Source organism: Rattus rattus, chromosome 5 (genome assembly GCF_011064425.1).
Source record: "Rattus rattus isolate New Zealand chromosome 5, Rrattus_CSIRO_v1, whole genome shotgun sequence".
NCBI classification, from domain to species: domain Eukaryota; kingdom Metazoa; phylum Chordata; class Mammalia; order Rodentia; family Muridae; genus Rattus; species Rattus rattus.
In genome coordinates this window covers 91,675,371-91,690,236 of record NC_046158.1, presented here as the reverse complement: position 1 = coordinate 91,690,236, position 14,866 = coordinate 91,675,371, and the positions used below count along the sequence as shown (strand labels likewise).

Genomic DNA, 14,866 nt, shown 5'->3' with positions numbered 1-14,866 from the left:
GACCCCTTCCCAGAATAATAGTTACATTTATTTAAAAGAATAAAATAAACTGCAGGAGAAATCAACTCAGTTTTATATGCTTTTAAGTGTAATGTGACTCATGTGTTCCAGTATTAACACTTTAAATAGCGAGATCTAGGGAGGTCCGATGTGTTTTAAACAGTACCGACACTTTGTAGAATGGAGCCTTCCACATCCACCTGCCTTGGCATCCAGAACTAACTCCGTGAATGCCAGCTCTAACTATGCGTATTTCCACTCCCGGATGACATCAGCAACAGTAATGCACATTTTTAGCAAAGGTCATGAGAGATTGTGGCACAACGTTCTTTAGAATAATGCAGAACACTGTTCTTTGCGTACCTAGTACATTTTTTAAAAAATAAAATAAAAGCCACAAATCCAAACAGAAAAGCTACATACATAAACTGGCACCTAAAACTACTTTTATGTTTGATAGAAATCTCACTAAGTAGCCTTGGATGGCATAAAACCTATGATGTAGACCAGGCTGGCCTTAAACCACCTCAGTGTTCCAAGTGCTATAAAACTCTTATAAGCTGAAAAATGGTGTAAAAGGAGAGCTCTGGAGGGGCTGCAGATTTTGATAACAAATATTTTACAGTATCTAAGTTTCCGTTTGATGTTACTCGCCTGAGACTTAACAGACCTTTGAATTCTGCCCATGAACCCTTGGAAGTCCTCAGGCTCTTGAAGAAGACCGCTGCTCTGGATTATTTCTGGACACTTCTCCAGCAGCCTAGAGGGTTCATGTCTTCTGTTACCCTGCCTGGATCCCCTTGGCCACCCTCTCTTTTCTTGTTCCTTTGTTCAGGTGCCTGCGCTGGCTACCCCATCTGTCTCCCTAAGAGGACCAGTGGGGGGCATCTCGCTGCATTTCCTACTGTTCTTCTGTCCTGTGGGTCTATATCAGAAATCCACACCTAACTTTTATTAAAAAGGCTTGAAACCTTTCACTGACATGAGTTTAATGTTATTAAAAATGGACAAATGAGATAATACTCCGCTTCTTCTCTTGCAAACCTCTCAGAGGCAACTCAAAAGACTAGCTAGCCCTGTGGGTTCAGACACTGAATGGTTCTCTGGGCCCACCACACTAGGACATGGTCTTTAATGTGGAAATACCTACATCCTACCTGCAGCAGAGCCTCCAATACTCCAGAGCTGATCTGAGCTTGGGGAAGAAGGAGTAAGGAGTGGAGGAAATGACCCAGAATCCTGACTGAGGACCCGTGTAGGAACATGGGACGGACTTGGGACTAAGGTTGGAGAAAAGAATCCTCTGAGAAGATACTCTAGAGAGCTGGCTGTGCCCTCTGTAACCTCAGGCTCTGGTTAAAACCACTGTGAACCAGGCAGGGAGGCAGAGCGAAGCCATGCCTTGGGGAAGATAAACAAGACTGACATTTCTGTAAAATGAGCTGCCTGCTCCGCCATACAGCACCGACTCACTAAATGACAGCTGCACTCATGTATATTCCCATTCCTAGATAAGACCAGTAACGGCCACCCATACTTTTAACAAGGTCTCGGGGGATTTGGAAGCAGTGTTTTTCAGAGTGTAGCCCAAAACAGTATTCTCCAAACTGCGTGCACCCCTGATTTTGTTTTTTTTCGTTTTTTCTAAAAAAAAAAAAAAAAACATACTCTTTACACGTAAGTAAGGTGACACCTAAAAGATTTGTAAGTTGATGCTGTTGTAAGTCAAGTTATAAAGAATTTATGAATACTGATATCTTAAAACAACTCTGGCACATTTATATGTAGTCAATGGTATCGAATAAACATCTTGATTTACAGCACCCAGCACCATCTGCTTTCTTTTTAAAAGTATAGATAAATTCTGCTTTAACGCTCAGAATGTTTTTACGGCTTCTTTTATCTCTTAAAACATTTCAGAGCCAAGCAGTGGTGGTGTACACTAATAGTCCCAGTACTTGGGAGGCTGAGGCAGGGGGATCTCTGTGAGTTTGAGGCCAGCCTGGTCTTCAGTGTAAGTTCCAAGATAGGCAGGGCTACACACAAAGAAACCCTGTCTTGAAAAACCAAAAATAAATCAATACATTCATACATACATTTCAGTTTTCCCACAGAACTTATCCAAATGAATGCCTTGTATTTATCTCCATCTCATAATTTCTATGGGATAGAAATATTAAAAATATTATAAAAAACATTCTAGTTATCAAAAGAATGCTAGCTATAGGTTTACTTCTGGGTAAGTTATTCATTTTATTGGAATGGGTAGGATGTGTTGTTAGGCATTTCAGTAAACTGGGAACAAGTTTCCAGAAAGAAATTATACTGAAACTTGAATCTTCAGCCAAGCTGGGAAATGCAATAGAACGTCAATGGCTGCGTAGAAGGGAGACTGTTGGATGTTCAGAAACTAATTACACTTTATCTTAGGCTACCTTTAGCCCCCTAAATAACCATTCCCTACCAACTTCTGTGTGCAATGGTTCTTCCTATGCCTGAAAGATAAAGACCTTTCAGAATGTAACAAGAAAACTCTACTTTCTACAACCAAAAGGCTAAGAATACAATGAGACACCCGAGAATACAATGTAAGGCACCTGAGGCCTCCAGTAGAGTTTTAAACCCACGTACTTAATGCCTCCATCAACATCTTTTACAAGTGCCTTGATTTCTGACTTTTTTCTATTACTATAAGAACTTCAGTAAACTGTTAGCATGTCAGAACACAGAACACGGATTTTAGAGAAACTAAATCTGGGTCCCAGGCATGGTTACTCATGGCTCCAGAATAATCCCCTGCTGTAAGAGTTGTGGATTGTTTTGTTTGATTGTTTTTTTCCCCATGGACAAAGGTATATTTTGAATATCATTACTAATGTCAACGGAGCATCTGGGATGAAAATGGATGTAAATTGTCTCCTTCTGACCCTTCGAAAGGGCATGCTATGTTGCTTGGTTTAAGAACTCTCCATCTTTTGATTACTCAAGTGTCCGTGCATCTTAATAAAAATGGTCCCAAGACTTCTTCATTGCAAACGGGGCATCTGAATAGAGGGCTCAAGGAGCAGAGGGCTCGGCGAGTGGTAAAAAGCTTAAATAAAGCTCCAATCATCAAACAACTCTCATTGGCAGTGTCAGATGAGGATTCATGGGATGGCGGGAGAGTCAAGGAAGCAAAGCGGAAAGTGAGAGAAAAGTGGGTAGATTCTGAAAGACGAAGGTAAGATAAAAACAATGGCTGAGTCGGAAAGTATAGACTAATGTATTTGGCATTGTTTTGTCACAGAGACCTTAGTGCTTTGGTAGTATGCTGTCTAATTGAATTGCTGCAATATAATTATTTTTTAGTTAAAAAGAAAATTAAGTTATTAAGAAAAATAATTCCTAGAAAAGTTATTTTTGGAAAGCTTGCATTATATGAGCTCAACACTAATGAAATGGCCTGACACTAATGAAAGATATGTTTCATCCAATAATTAAATGATTAAAGAAAATAAAGAGTATATACACATATATGCATATATATCACTTTAAAGTTCCATAATCTTCCCAGATGTTTTAAGTTCAAATGATCTTACTTTATTCTTCTGGTATACCAAGCAATAGGCTTAATAAGAAAAAAAAATGATGAGCCATTACCTAAAAGTGAAACCAGGGGAATCTATTGATTTAAATGATCTCATTTCCCATTATCACACCACATCATGAATAATGAAGACTTAGAATGTATCTGTTCACAAGACAATGAGAGTCACTGACTGCCCCTACTATCTTTCCCTCTAGACCACACAAGGAACTCCAAGCAAGACTTCCTACTCATTCCACTCCTCCTTTGTCCTCTGACATTAACATTCTTCCTTACTACTACAGAGGACTCTCGAAAAACCAATATTTAGTTACGTTATTTCTCAGCCTAAAATTGCTCAATAGCTTCCACGAATATCTATAGGTCAGTCCTCAACACAACATACCATACATTCCTTTTCCTCCCAAGACCTGGTAACCCCTCAAACTACAGGCATAACACCACTGCACACCATATATCCCCGAGGATGGCCCAGAACTCTGGGTCCTCCTGCTTCAGCCTCTAGAGTACCTGAGAGTATAAGGCTATGCTGCCCTCCAGCTTCCTTATGTATTCGTTTATGACAACCACAGGAACTGCTGTCCCTGTGTGTGTATGTTTGTTCTTTCTCAGCTTCATCCCTCTCACCCAGACTGTCATTTTCCAAGCTGACTTGTGAGGATTCTTCTCATTTCTCCATATAGGACCAATGTCATTCAACCACATGTCACACATTCTTCTATCAGAGCATTGAGGCTGTTCAATTAAGCTTTTTGTATAATTTCACATTTTTCCCATTCTTCATTCCCCAACGAACCCTCTTATACCCTGGTGAAAAATAAAACTAAAAACTAAAAGTAAAATCATAAGCCGCTTCCGAGGAACAATCCCGCTGTGTTCCTCTTTGCATTCCAAGCACCTATCACATTTACCTGTACATAGCAGATACTAGGGGAATATTTGCTAAATGAAAGAGTGTATTATTGAATGCATTTGCAAGTTTAATACCAGCACCACTGAAGTAGATACTTATAACGTGTTGGTGTCACTAAATAGGAGTGAGATATAATCTTGGACTCTGATATCCCAGCCATTTGCAAGTTCTAGGATTACATCATGAGATAGAATGTGTTCTCACAAACTCAAGGAAAATCCCCCAGGAGTTACCCTAGCCATGCCATGGATCTCGACACACAATGGCAGTTCTTTATCTGAATTCACTTCTACTTATCTTGAATACTGGTATACTGAAGGAGTCCTAATGCTAAGGGAAACGGAACACAGATCTGAAAATCATTTGTTTCTGTTTTTAACTAATTTAGTGCTCTGACATGACCCTTGTACTCTCTGTTACTTAATATACAGAAAAATGTCCTAATATTTTCTTTTATCTTGAAGTCACAAAGATATTTTTGGTGAACACTTCAGTATTTAAGATGCCAGATCTTCAGAGAAGGGGAATATACATTGCACATGATTAATGCATTTTTTATACATGTTCATCTTCACATTATGAAAATGTCATAATTAAACTCTTACTGAAAATAATAAATATATGCTAATTGTATTGGTTACTTTTCTGTTGCTGAGGTAAAATACCATCTTCAGAAGCAACTGAAGGAAGAAAGGGTTTATTTCATCTTACGGTTTCAGAAATGAGTCCAAAATGGTGGCGAAGGCAGCAGCAGGATGGAGAAGCAGGGAGATAACATCATCCCACAAAGGAAGCACAGAGATATAGAGAACAGGAAGTGAGGTGCAGCTTTCAACTCTGAAAGCCCACCCCCAGTGATGTATTTCCTCCAGCAATGCTTTACTTCCTGAAGGTTCTATAATCTTCTTAAACATCAAATGGACACCAGGTGTTCAAATACATGAGTCTATGGGAAACATTTCTTTCTTAAACTATTACATTGGTGAAAACTGGAGGGCATTCAAATAAATAATCAGAAAATTATCAAATAAAATTCAGCCTTACATCACAATTACATGGGACTTGTTTTTCATAAAAGTAGAAATGGGCCTGGAGAAATGGCTGAGAAGTTAAGAACACTGAGTTAAGAACACTGTCTCCTCTTCCTGAGTTCAATCCCCAGCAACCACATGGTGGCTCATAACCACTTATAATGAGATCTTGTGCCCTCTTCTGGCATGCAGTCATGAATGGAGGCAGAGTGATGAATACATAATAAATAAATAAATCTTTTTTTAAAAAAGGGAAAGAACGTAGAAACGGATCTTCATCAGTAAATCAAAATGTTAACCACCAATCAAATGGAAGAATATTATGAATCATTTTAATAAGAATATCCCTAGTGGAACAAATTCAAACAGCACTTAAAAGTCCAGGTCTGTAATAGAATTGAATAAAATCTCTAGTCCAGTATGACCATGAACTGGACAACACTGAAAGGAAGCCTTTGAAACCAAAAAGACATAAGATGTCAACTATTAGCTATGTTCAGATTTATTTGTCCCAGACAGCAGAGAGCTAAGGAAACTGATTTATTCTCTACTGTTAACAGTCCAATTAAAAAATGGGCAGAGGGATAGAAGAGACATTTCCAATAAAGATATATATATATATATATATATATATATATATATATATATATCTCCAGTAGGCACTCAGAAAGACGTTCAGTGTCATACCATTAGAGATGCAATTCAGAACACAGGAGAAATCATTCATATTCATTGGGATGGCTATGTTTAAAATAATAATAATGCTTGCAGGATGTAAAGAAATAGAAGTTTGTGAAGTGTTGATAGCAATGAAAAATTATATTGCTATTTTATTTTTTTTAAGTCTAGAAGCCAGGTGTGGTGACACACTCCTTTGATCTCAGAACTTGGGGGTGGTCAGAGACAGAAAAATCTCAGAGTTGAAGGCTGGCCTGGTCTACGTAGAGAGTCCCAGGCTACCCAAGGTATACATTGGGACCCTACCTCCAAAGGGGAAAAAAAAAAACAGAAAAATCGGAAATTCCTCAAAAAGTGACAGTGATAATCTGTCAATATCACTTCTGTGCACTGACTATGCATGTACACACACATGCACACATACAGAGAGAGAGAGAGAGAGAGAGAGAGAGAGAGAGAGAGAGAGAACTAAATGACTGACGGCATATCCTGAAGAGGGGCTTTGCACAATCAAACAGGTACACTACTGACACTAAAGGATAGGAACAACTCACATCAGAAGAATGAGTAAACAAAACACAGTAAGGGATACAAAGTATTCTTAGAATGCCACAACATTGATGAACCCTGAGAACATTATACTGTGTGTGATAAGATGGGCAGCTTTTGAAGAATGCATCCAACATAGCCCTCAGGCCTCTGGTCTTGCAGACATGCACTCGTACCTGCGCACAGTAAGTGCTCCTAACCACCTCTCCAGCCCCTGCCGTTTTTACTTTGAAAGCGTTTCACTATGTAACCCAGGTTGGCCTTGTATTTAATCTACAATTAAGGATGGCCTTGAACTTGGAATCCCCCTGCTTTAGACTCTAGAGTACTTGGGATTACAGACCTCAACTACCAGGCCCAGCTTATTGATTATTTCTACGTTTGTGACTGTGTATGTGTGAGCATACATGCACGTGTGTGGAGGCCAGGGGACAACACTGGCAACGTCGTCCACCTCCTTTGAGACAGGATCTCCCATTGGCCTAGAGATCATCAGTTAAACCAAGCTAGCCGTCCAGTGAACATCGAGGACATCCTTGTCTCCACCTCCCCAGCACTGGGATTATCAACATAGGCCTGACACATGGCATTTTTAGGTGGGTTCTGAGGCTTGAACTGAGGTGATTAATGTTTGTATTACAAATGCTCTACTGACTGAACTCTCTCCTTAAATGTTAATGTAGTAAGCTATGCAGAGAACATCACTTGTCATCACCATCAGTTTCCGTGTATAGGACAGTGTACGGACATTGTTGCGTCTTTTGAGACATAGTTAACTGAACCTGGAGCTCATTGATTCTTCTAGACTAGCTGGCCAGTGAGCCTTCAGGACCCACCTGGCTCTGCCTCCCCAGCACTGGGATCTCAGACATCACCCTACCTGGCCTCTGTGTGTGCAGGAGATTGTTCTGAGACACCAACTGTCTTGTGCTTGTGCAAGCAAGCACCTTCCTAACCTCAGAGCCCTGTCACCAGTCCTGGGAAACTCACTGTAAAGTGTATATACAACAATTTGTGTGTATAAGAACCTAGAGAAAAAAGCAAGTTGAAGTGATTGTCACAATGTCTGGGTGAATACAGTAATAAAAACAATAAATGAAAATAAATAAGTATTCTGGAAAGAGACAGAAATATGGGGTGAATTTGTATACATGGTGTGGACTGGCACTTTTGCAAGAATGTAGCATTTACTAAATGGGGCTGGGAAGCTGGGTATCAGTTTGAGAAAAATAAAACTTACATATTATCACCGATAGTTTGTTAATATAAATTAATATATTTCTTTGGAAATAAAATCTAAACATGTATATGCATTATTAGTTAAAGCAGATTTTTTTTCTGCATTCTATTGGGGGAAGCTTTCTTAAAAAGCATAAATTGTAGCAACAATGACAACAAAAACTTTAGAAAGACTTGCCAGCAAAACTCTGAAGTAAAAGATAGCATGAGGTGAAGGCATGGCGATTTGAAAGCTAAGGTATATACAACAAAGGAGACCTGAGTGTCACCACCACCATCCACTGAGGGAAGAAAGAGAACTGCAGACACCTACAAGTTATCCTTTGACCTCTGTGTGTGACTCCTCAAATGGTAGGCAAAAGTCTTAGTTGGGGTTGCCATTGCTGCAAGAAAACACCATGATCCAAAGGAAAGGGTTTGTTTGACTTACACTGCCATACTGCTGTTCATCATCAAAGGAAGTCAGGTCAGTAACTCAAACAGGGCAGGGACCTGGAGACAAGAGCTGATCCAGAGGCCATGGAGGGGTGCTGCTTACTGGCTTGTCATCCTTGACTTGCTCAGCCTGCTTTCTTACAGAACCCAGGACTACCAACCTAGGGATGGCACCACCCACAATGGGCTGGACCCTTCCCCATCAATCACTAACTAAGAAAACGCCTTACAGCAGGATCTTATGGAGGTATTTTCTCAACTGGAGTTCCCTCCTTTAAGCTAACTCTGGTTTATATGTCAAGCTGATATACAGTTAGCCAGAAGAACAAATAACTAAATAAATGTATAAACAAACAAAAGCCACATCTTAAACTCTTTGAACACAGTCTTTGGGTCTGCACTTGGGATTCCCTTCATAAATGTTAAGTTTTAGCTGCAACTTAGCTTGGGGAAGTTGATTTTCCAAGCTTTACAGCAAATGGAAGCTTGGCACTGCTTCACCTCCAGGTTCCCAGTCTTCTGCCCTTCTCTGCACACACCACAGAATGCAAGGCTGTCCTGGTCTCTAGTTTGGACATCTCTAAATTATGTGCTATCAAAATCACGTCATGCAAGTGATGGCATGAAAGATCCCCGCTTGACATTAGTGCAGCCATTTCTTAAAAATGAAAAAATTTAAGTTGGTCTCTGCTTAGCCCCTAGGAGTTAGACCAGAAAGTACAGAAAGCACATTCCCACCCACTCTCCAGGAAGCTACCCAGGCACAAGAACAGATGAGATAGCTGTGGCCTTGTCCTGGGAACCCCAGGACAAAAAAACATTGTCAAGTCAGACGTCCTTGGTACTGGAAAAGCTGCACTGATATGGTTGCGGCCTTGTCCCAGGAACTCCAGGACAAGAAACATCTGCCTTGTCAGATATCCTTGGCACCGATAGCTGAGCGAATGAAACTGTGTGGCCTTGAGATGACTAAGTAACACTGTATGTTTCTGCTGTTCGAGTCTCTTCACATCCTCCTGTGTGAGGACCGTGTGGAACCCCAGTGCACTGCTATCCCGAGTAAACCTCTTGTTTTTACATCAAGACTGAGTCCCGTGTGTTCGTGGGGTGGCGGGTGTCCTCAGGATTGGAGCGAGAGTCTCCTCTGTCTGAGGGTCTCTCAGGCAGAGTGGAATGGCCACAGAACACACGATGAGGAAATCCACTGCCTAGGCAGTTAAAGGGGGCATGAGACAAGTCATCTAGACACATGACTTTAAGGCACTATCCACCCAGGATTCACACACTCTGTTAGCCACGGATGGGAAATTAAAACTCAGGCTACAGTGAGCCAATAAATCCATGGTATTTTTAGCTCTCCCTGGCTGATGAAGCAAGGATGTCTGACTCACCAGGAAGAGCTCTCTCACTTCAGGCAAATGAGACGCAAACCCGAGGGTAGGCAGATCCTCACGCCGGTGAGGGTTGAGCTGATCCACAGGTCTCTCCATAGGAAACGTTTCCAAGTTGTTCTGAGCCTGGCACCTCTAAGCTTCTGGCTATGAACATCCCAGGAGATGCCACCTATGCTGGCAGTTTGCTCGCAACCCCATAACCTGAGCTGAGTGACCACGCTAACACTCAGAGGACGGCATTTATGGCTTGCGAGCCTAGCTCGAAGTGTTGCCAGTAGTGAACAAGGTTCCTTAGATGCACAGAGGAAGGAAAACCAACGTGCCCAGTTCATATTAGAAGACATAAGTGTTTTTGCTCTTCATCACTCCTCTTCCCCTTCCCATGGGCCATTCTTAAGAGACTGACAAGCCAACAAGTGGGGACATCTTTAATTCCGCAAGCTTTGACTTCGTTGTCTCTCAGGATTTTGAGTTTCACCATAATAATATATTCACAAATGCCACCAGTCACAGAACACAGTAGCAGAAGAGGAGTGAGTATCAAGAACAGAGAGAGAGAGGTTCCTCTATCTGAACCTGGCCACACAAACAGATGTCTGGTCGTCAGGCACACCACGCAAAGCTGAGGGCAGCATGTTTTCCAGTAGCTTTGGCTATTATTGCATGGTTTTATTAGCTTTTTTGAGATTTGTTAATTTTTGTATGTGTTTTGTGTGTGTGTGTGTGTGTGTGTGTGTGTGTGTGTGTGTGTGTCTGTGCAGTATGTGCACGCACTGACCTCAAAGGCCAAAGGAGGGTGTCAGGTACCCTGCTCCTTCAGAAGACCACTTATATGCTCTGAGTTATCTCTCCAGCCTCCATGACTAGGGTTTTAAAAACTCTCAAAATACTTAGAATCACTAAGCCAAGGACAGAGAAGGGTCCTCAGTATTTGGTGCATCCAAACGTGACCTGAACTGGGACAAACTCTGGACTTGGAAAGGAAGTACACAAAACCCAAGAAGCTTTAGTCATCAGGGTCAGAAATATTCTAAAATCAGAGAACTAATCCAAGAAACAAACTGAAACAAAGCATTCATTATTAAATAATAAGTCTGGAGATATATTCAGATTAAAGTACAAGGCACACATACATGCATAACTGTTTATATATGCAAATAATTTTAAATTTTTCTAAAAATCATAAAATGCTCTAGATAAGGTTTTCTATAATATGTGCAAACACTAAGAATTTTCATCCTCACCTCACACTAACAAGATAATGTTATCCCAAGAAAAACTCCCAAAGGAGACCCCTCTGTAAAGAGGTTTGAAGGAACAGATAGATCAGAAGAGCAGAAAATACTGTTTGAAGTTCACAGGAGAATTGGGGGTGCTGAGCTGTGAGGTCTGCGACAGCACCACAGAACTACAGATGCCAAGGAACTATGCAAACACAGCCACAGGAAGTCCATGCAGGCATGAACTTAGAGAGAGGACAGTTATTCTAAAACCCTGCCGTGAAATCAATTCAAAACTCAGGGACAAAAACCTGAATTTTTGTTCCAAATTAAATTCTGTTGTGAAATGGAGGGAAAGAAGAAAAAAGCAGCGGAAAAATCATTTAAGGAACGCAGGCACTGTACCTGCACAGGGGGTGATTAACTTGCCTCTCGAGGCTTGCTGCTGTCACCATTCTTTATGACCTGTCTCTTAAGTGGCTCCAGATGACCTGGCTTCTCTTTGCATTTTGTAACAGAGGAACCCACTTAAACACAGCACAAGACCATCCACAGAGCGCATCAACACCAAAGAGTGGTATTAGGAGAAAGAATTCTGGGAGGACTATGTCCCAGCTGAGCCAAGCCAAGTAAAATGGGGGTAAAATGCTCTGTTCACTCAAAGTTATTATGAGACATTCAAAACACAGAATTGGCTCACACTGACCATAACAATATAGGAAGGAAGGCTCAGCATATTGAACAGGGTGGGAATATTCTGTTCTATCTGAGCAAAGCACTTCGGGGACAGTATGAGTTAACACTGTTAGTTCCAAACTCAATTCCTATGTAGAGGTCAACTCCATTCCCTGTGGACGTCCATTAAGTGACAGCTCTCAACTGGCACATCACCAAGGCTCCAAGGACTCAGAGAGCAGGGACAACAATGCCCTTGATGTGGACACAGGCCAATCTGAGGCAGTGGATACTCCAGCAAAACCTAGAGAGAAGTGGTTGCAGTGTTCAAAGCTGCAGAAGATGCTGGTAGCTGCAGGATGGCAGAAGGGAGCCTGCTGGCAGTGGACATGAGGAACCACTGTGAGGTACCCTCATAGACTAGGAAGACTCTAGAAGCCACCATTTAAGATTCACAGATAAGCAGATCGATCCATGCTTATCACTCTGTACAAAGCTTAAGTCCAACTGGATCAAGGACCTCCACATCAAACCAGATACACTCAACTTAATAGAAGAAAAACTGGGGAAGCATCTCAAACACATGGGCACTGGAGAAAATTTCCTGAACAAAACACCAATGGCTTATGCTCTAAGATCAAGAATCAACAAATAGGATCTCATAAAACTGCAAAGCTTCTGTAAGGCAAAGGACACTGCGGTTAGGACAAAACAGCAACCAAAGAGAACACACAGCTCTTCTTAAAATTGAAGGTGTTTATGCCCCAGATGAAACTGAGTTCTACTTAGGCAAGAGGTGTGCTTATGTGTACAAAGCAAAAAACAATACAGTGACTCCTGGAGACAAACCAAACAAAATCAGAGTGGTCTGGGGAAAAGTAACTCGGGTCCATGGAAAACAGTGTATGGGTTGTGCCAAAATCCGAAGCAACCTTCCTGCAAAGACCATAGGACACAGAATCCATGTGATGTTGTACCCATCCCAGATTTAAACTACTGGAGAGTAAATAAATAAAAGTAGATTTGTGCTCTTGTTTAAAAAAAAAAGATTCACAGATTCTCCTATTTTAGCTCATTTCCATTTTATCCTCAATGAAATGTAATCTGTAGGATCAAGTGATTTCATAAGTCACTACGGAGAGTACTTATTAAGAAATGACAGTAGAAATGGCCTAGGGAACCACAGGGTGGGTAGAGTAGGAGGAACTCATGGGAAAGCTTTACATGAACTGACCACCTCTCTCATCAGCATAGAATTCCAGTGTCCACTCGGAATAAAACACTGAGTTCTTTCTTACTCTCCTGTCTCTTTAGATTGGTGACTAATAAATCCTGAGAACGCTGAAGTACACCGAAGATGTAAAAGCTCAAGACTTTGGGTGCCCTGAGTTGCCTTCACTTAAACTGATGTCTCTAAGCTCCCTAGAGACTGGCTGATCTCAGTATGTTCCCCTAGGGGCAGGCAAACCAATGCAGAGTTCACAAAATATGTTCAGTTGCAACCATTCCTGAGATTTCAGTTTACTCAACAACAGAGCTTATAAGATGAGCATGAGGGGGGTGGGGAAGAGGTGGTATTAGCTTCTCAAAATTATCAAGGAGGTACAAAATGTGTGGGATGTCTTATCCTTCTTTGGACATCACATCCCCTAACATACACCAGTATGTTAGGCTCCCAGGCATCCAGGCAGCAGACACAGAACAGAGTAGTGCCAAAGTACTGTAACCAAGAGGGGCTCCCAGGAGTGCATGGCCACCCTGCTGTCTTACCCAATGGAATTATCAATAATGTGCCTTTCACCTGTCCCCTTCTCACAAGGTCATTTAAGGTCTGAAGTGGCTCTGACAACCATGTTAGAAGGGCGACGAATCACAGCCACTGTTAACTGGGATGGATGCCCCTTTGAGCCTCCAGAAGTGGAAGACAAAGGAATGACACAAAGCAAGAACTAAGGAGCAATGGAAAACAGGACTAGGCTGCACTCAAGAAGCACTTATGACATCTACTTCTTGCTTGTCTACTTAGCAAATGCCCACCATGGCAAGGAAGGTAGCCACGCTATCCTAATGAGATCAAGACTAAAAGCTCTAACTCATGAATTAAGACTCACTGTAGGCTATGTTTTGTTTTGTAAGTTTAGGCAATTTCAGGGCATTTAAACCTCACACTACACCACGCTAAGCAAATGACTTGGTGGGGGTCAATGTTGTGATCCTAGATCGCATTCCAATTGGGAGAAATTGCACGCATGCTGGGAACTGAAGTAGCTATACATATTTTCACTAAGGATGAGGTTTTCGTTGTTAATCCTGTAAGAAAAGCAGTGCAGAAAAATGATAACATGCTATGATGTAGTTAACTGTCCCAGAGACAACGCAAGTCTGTGATGACGTATGTGGAGGCTAGCGACCACCTCCAGGGCCCCCTGCCAAGGTGTGCATTCTCAACTACTACTTGATATTGCACAAAGCCTGCTGCATAACTAAACTTTGAGCCCCTTACAGAAAGAAGTATTTCTACACACCACGCAGACTGAACTTACGTGCTTGCTCACCACCACCACAGCCACAAAAAGCCACACAGAGAAGAGCAAAGGGCTTCTCTCTACCTTCTAAAGATTTGCTGCAATGAACTGCTAACATATGGGTAAAATGGGAACAGACAAAAACGTCGGGGACATGGAGGAAGTCACATGGTGTCACAGTGAAGATTCCCCTATCCCATGGGGAAGAGAGAAAATGGGAAATGCAAAGGCCTTAGGCTCACGGAACAGACAAGGGATTGTAAGTGATTCTTTCGAGCGGGAACCCTTTCTCCCTTGAATATTGACCAGGACTGAGATAGAAAATAGTGACCTGTCTGGGTGTATCAGACTACAGCTTTCCTTTTTTTACCCACCATGGAGTTAAGTGAAAACTCAGCAGAGATCAGAGGTGCACTCCAGGGCCAGCAGCCTCAGCGCCTCAAAGAAACTCAGCTTAGCATGGGACAAGGCCCCTTCCCAGGACTCGCCAGTCCAGAATCTCAATTAGAACTCACTTCAGGGAAGTTACTATGAGATTGAAACTGGAACACGAAAATGAAAAGCTGTCAGAAATTCTTTTCTAGCACCTGATAATTTCTAGGTAATCCTTTAAATTAAATA

General features: G+C 41.6%; 1 protein-coding gene across 2 annotated transcripts in view; it reads right to left on the bottom strand.

The window, feature by feature from the left end:
* Fmn1 (formin 1) overlaps window positions 1-14,866 on the bottom strand; it is a 363,061-nt gene that overhangs the window by 235,701 nt on the left and 112,494 nt on the right. The window lies entirely within an intron of this gene.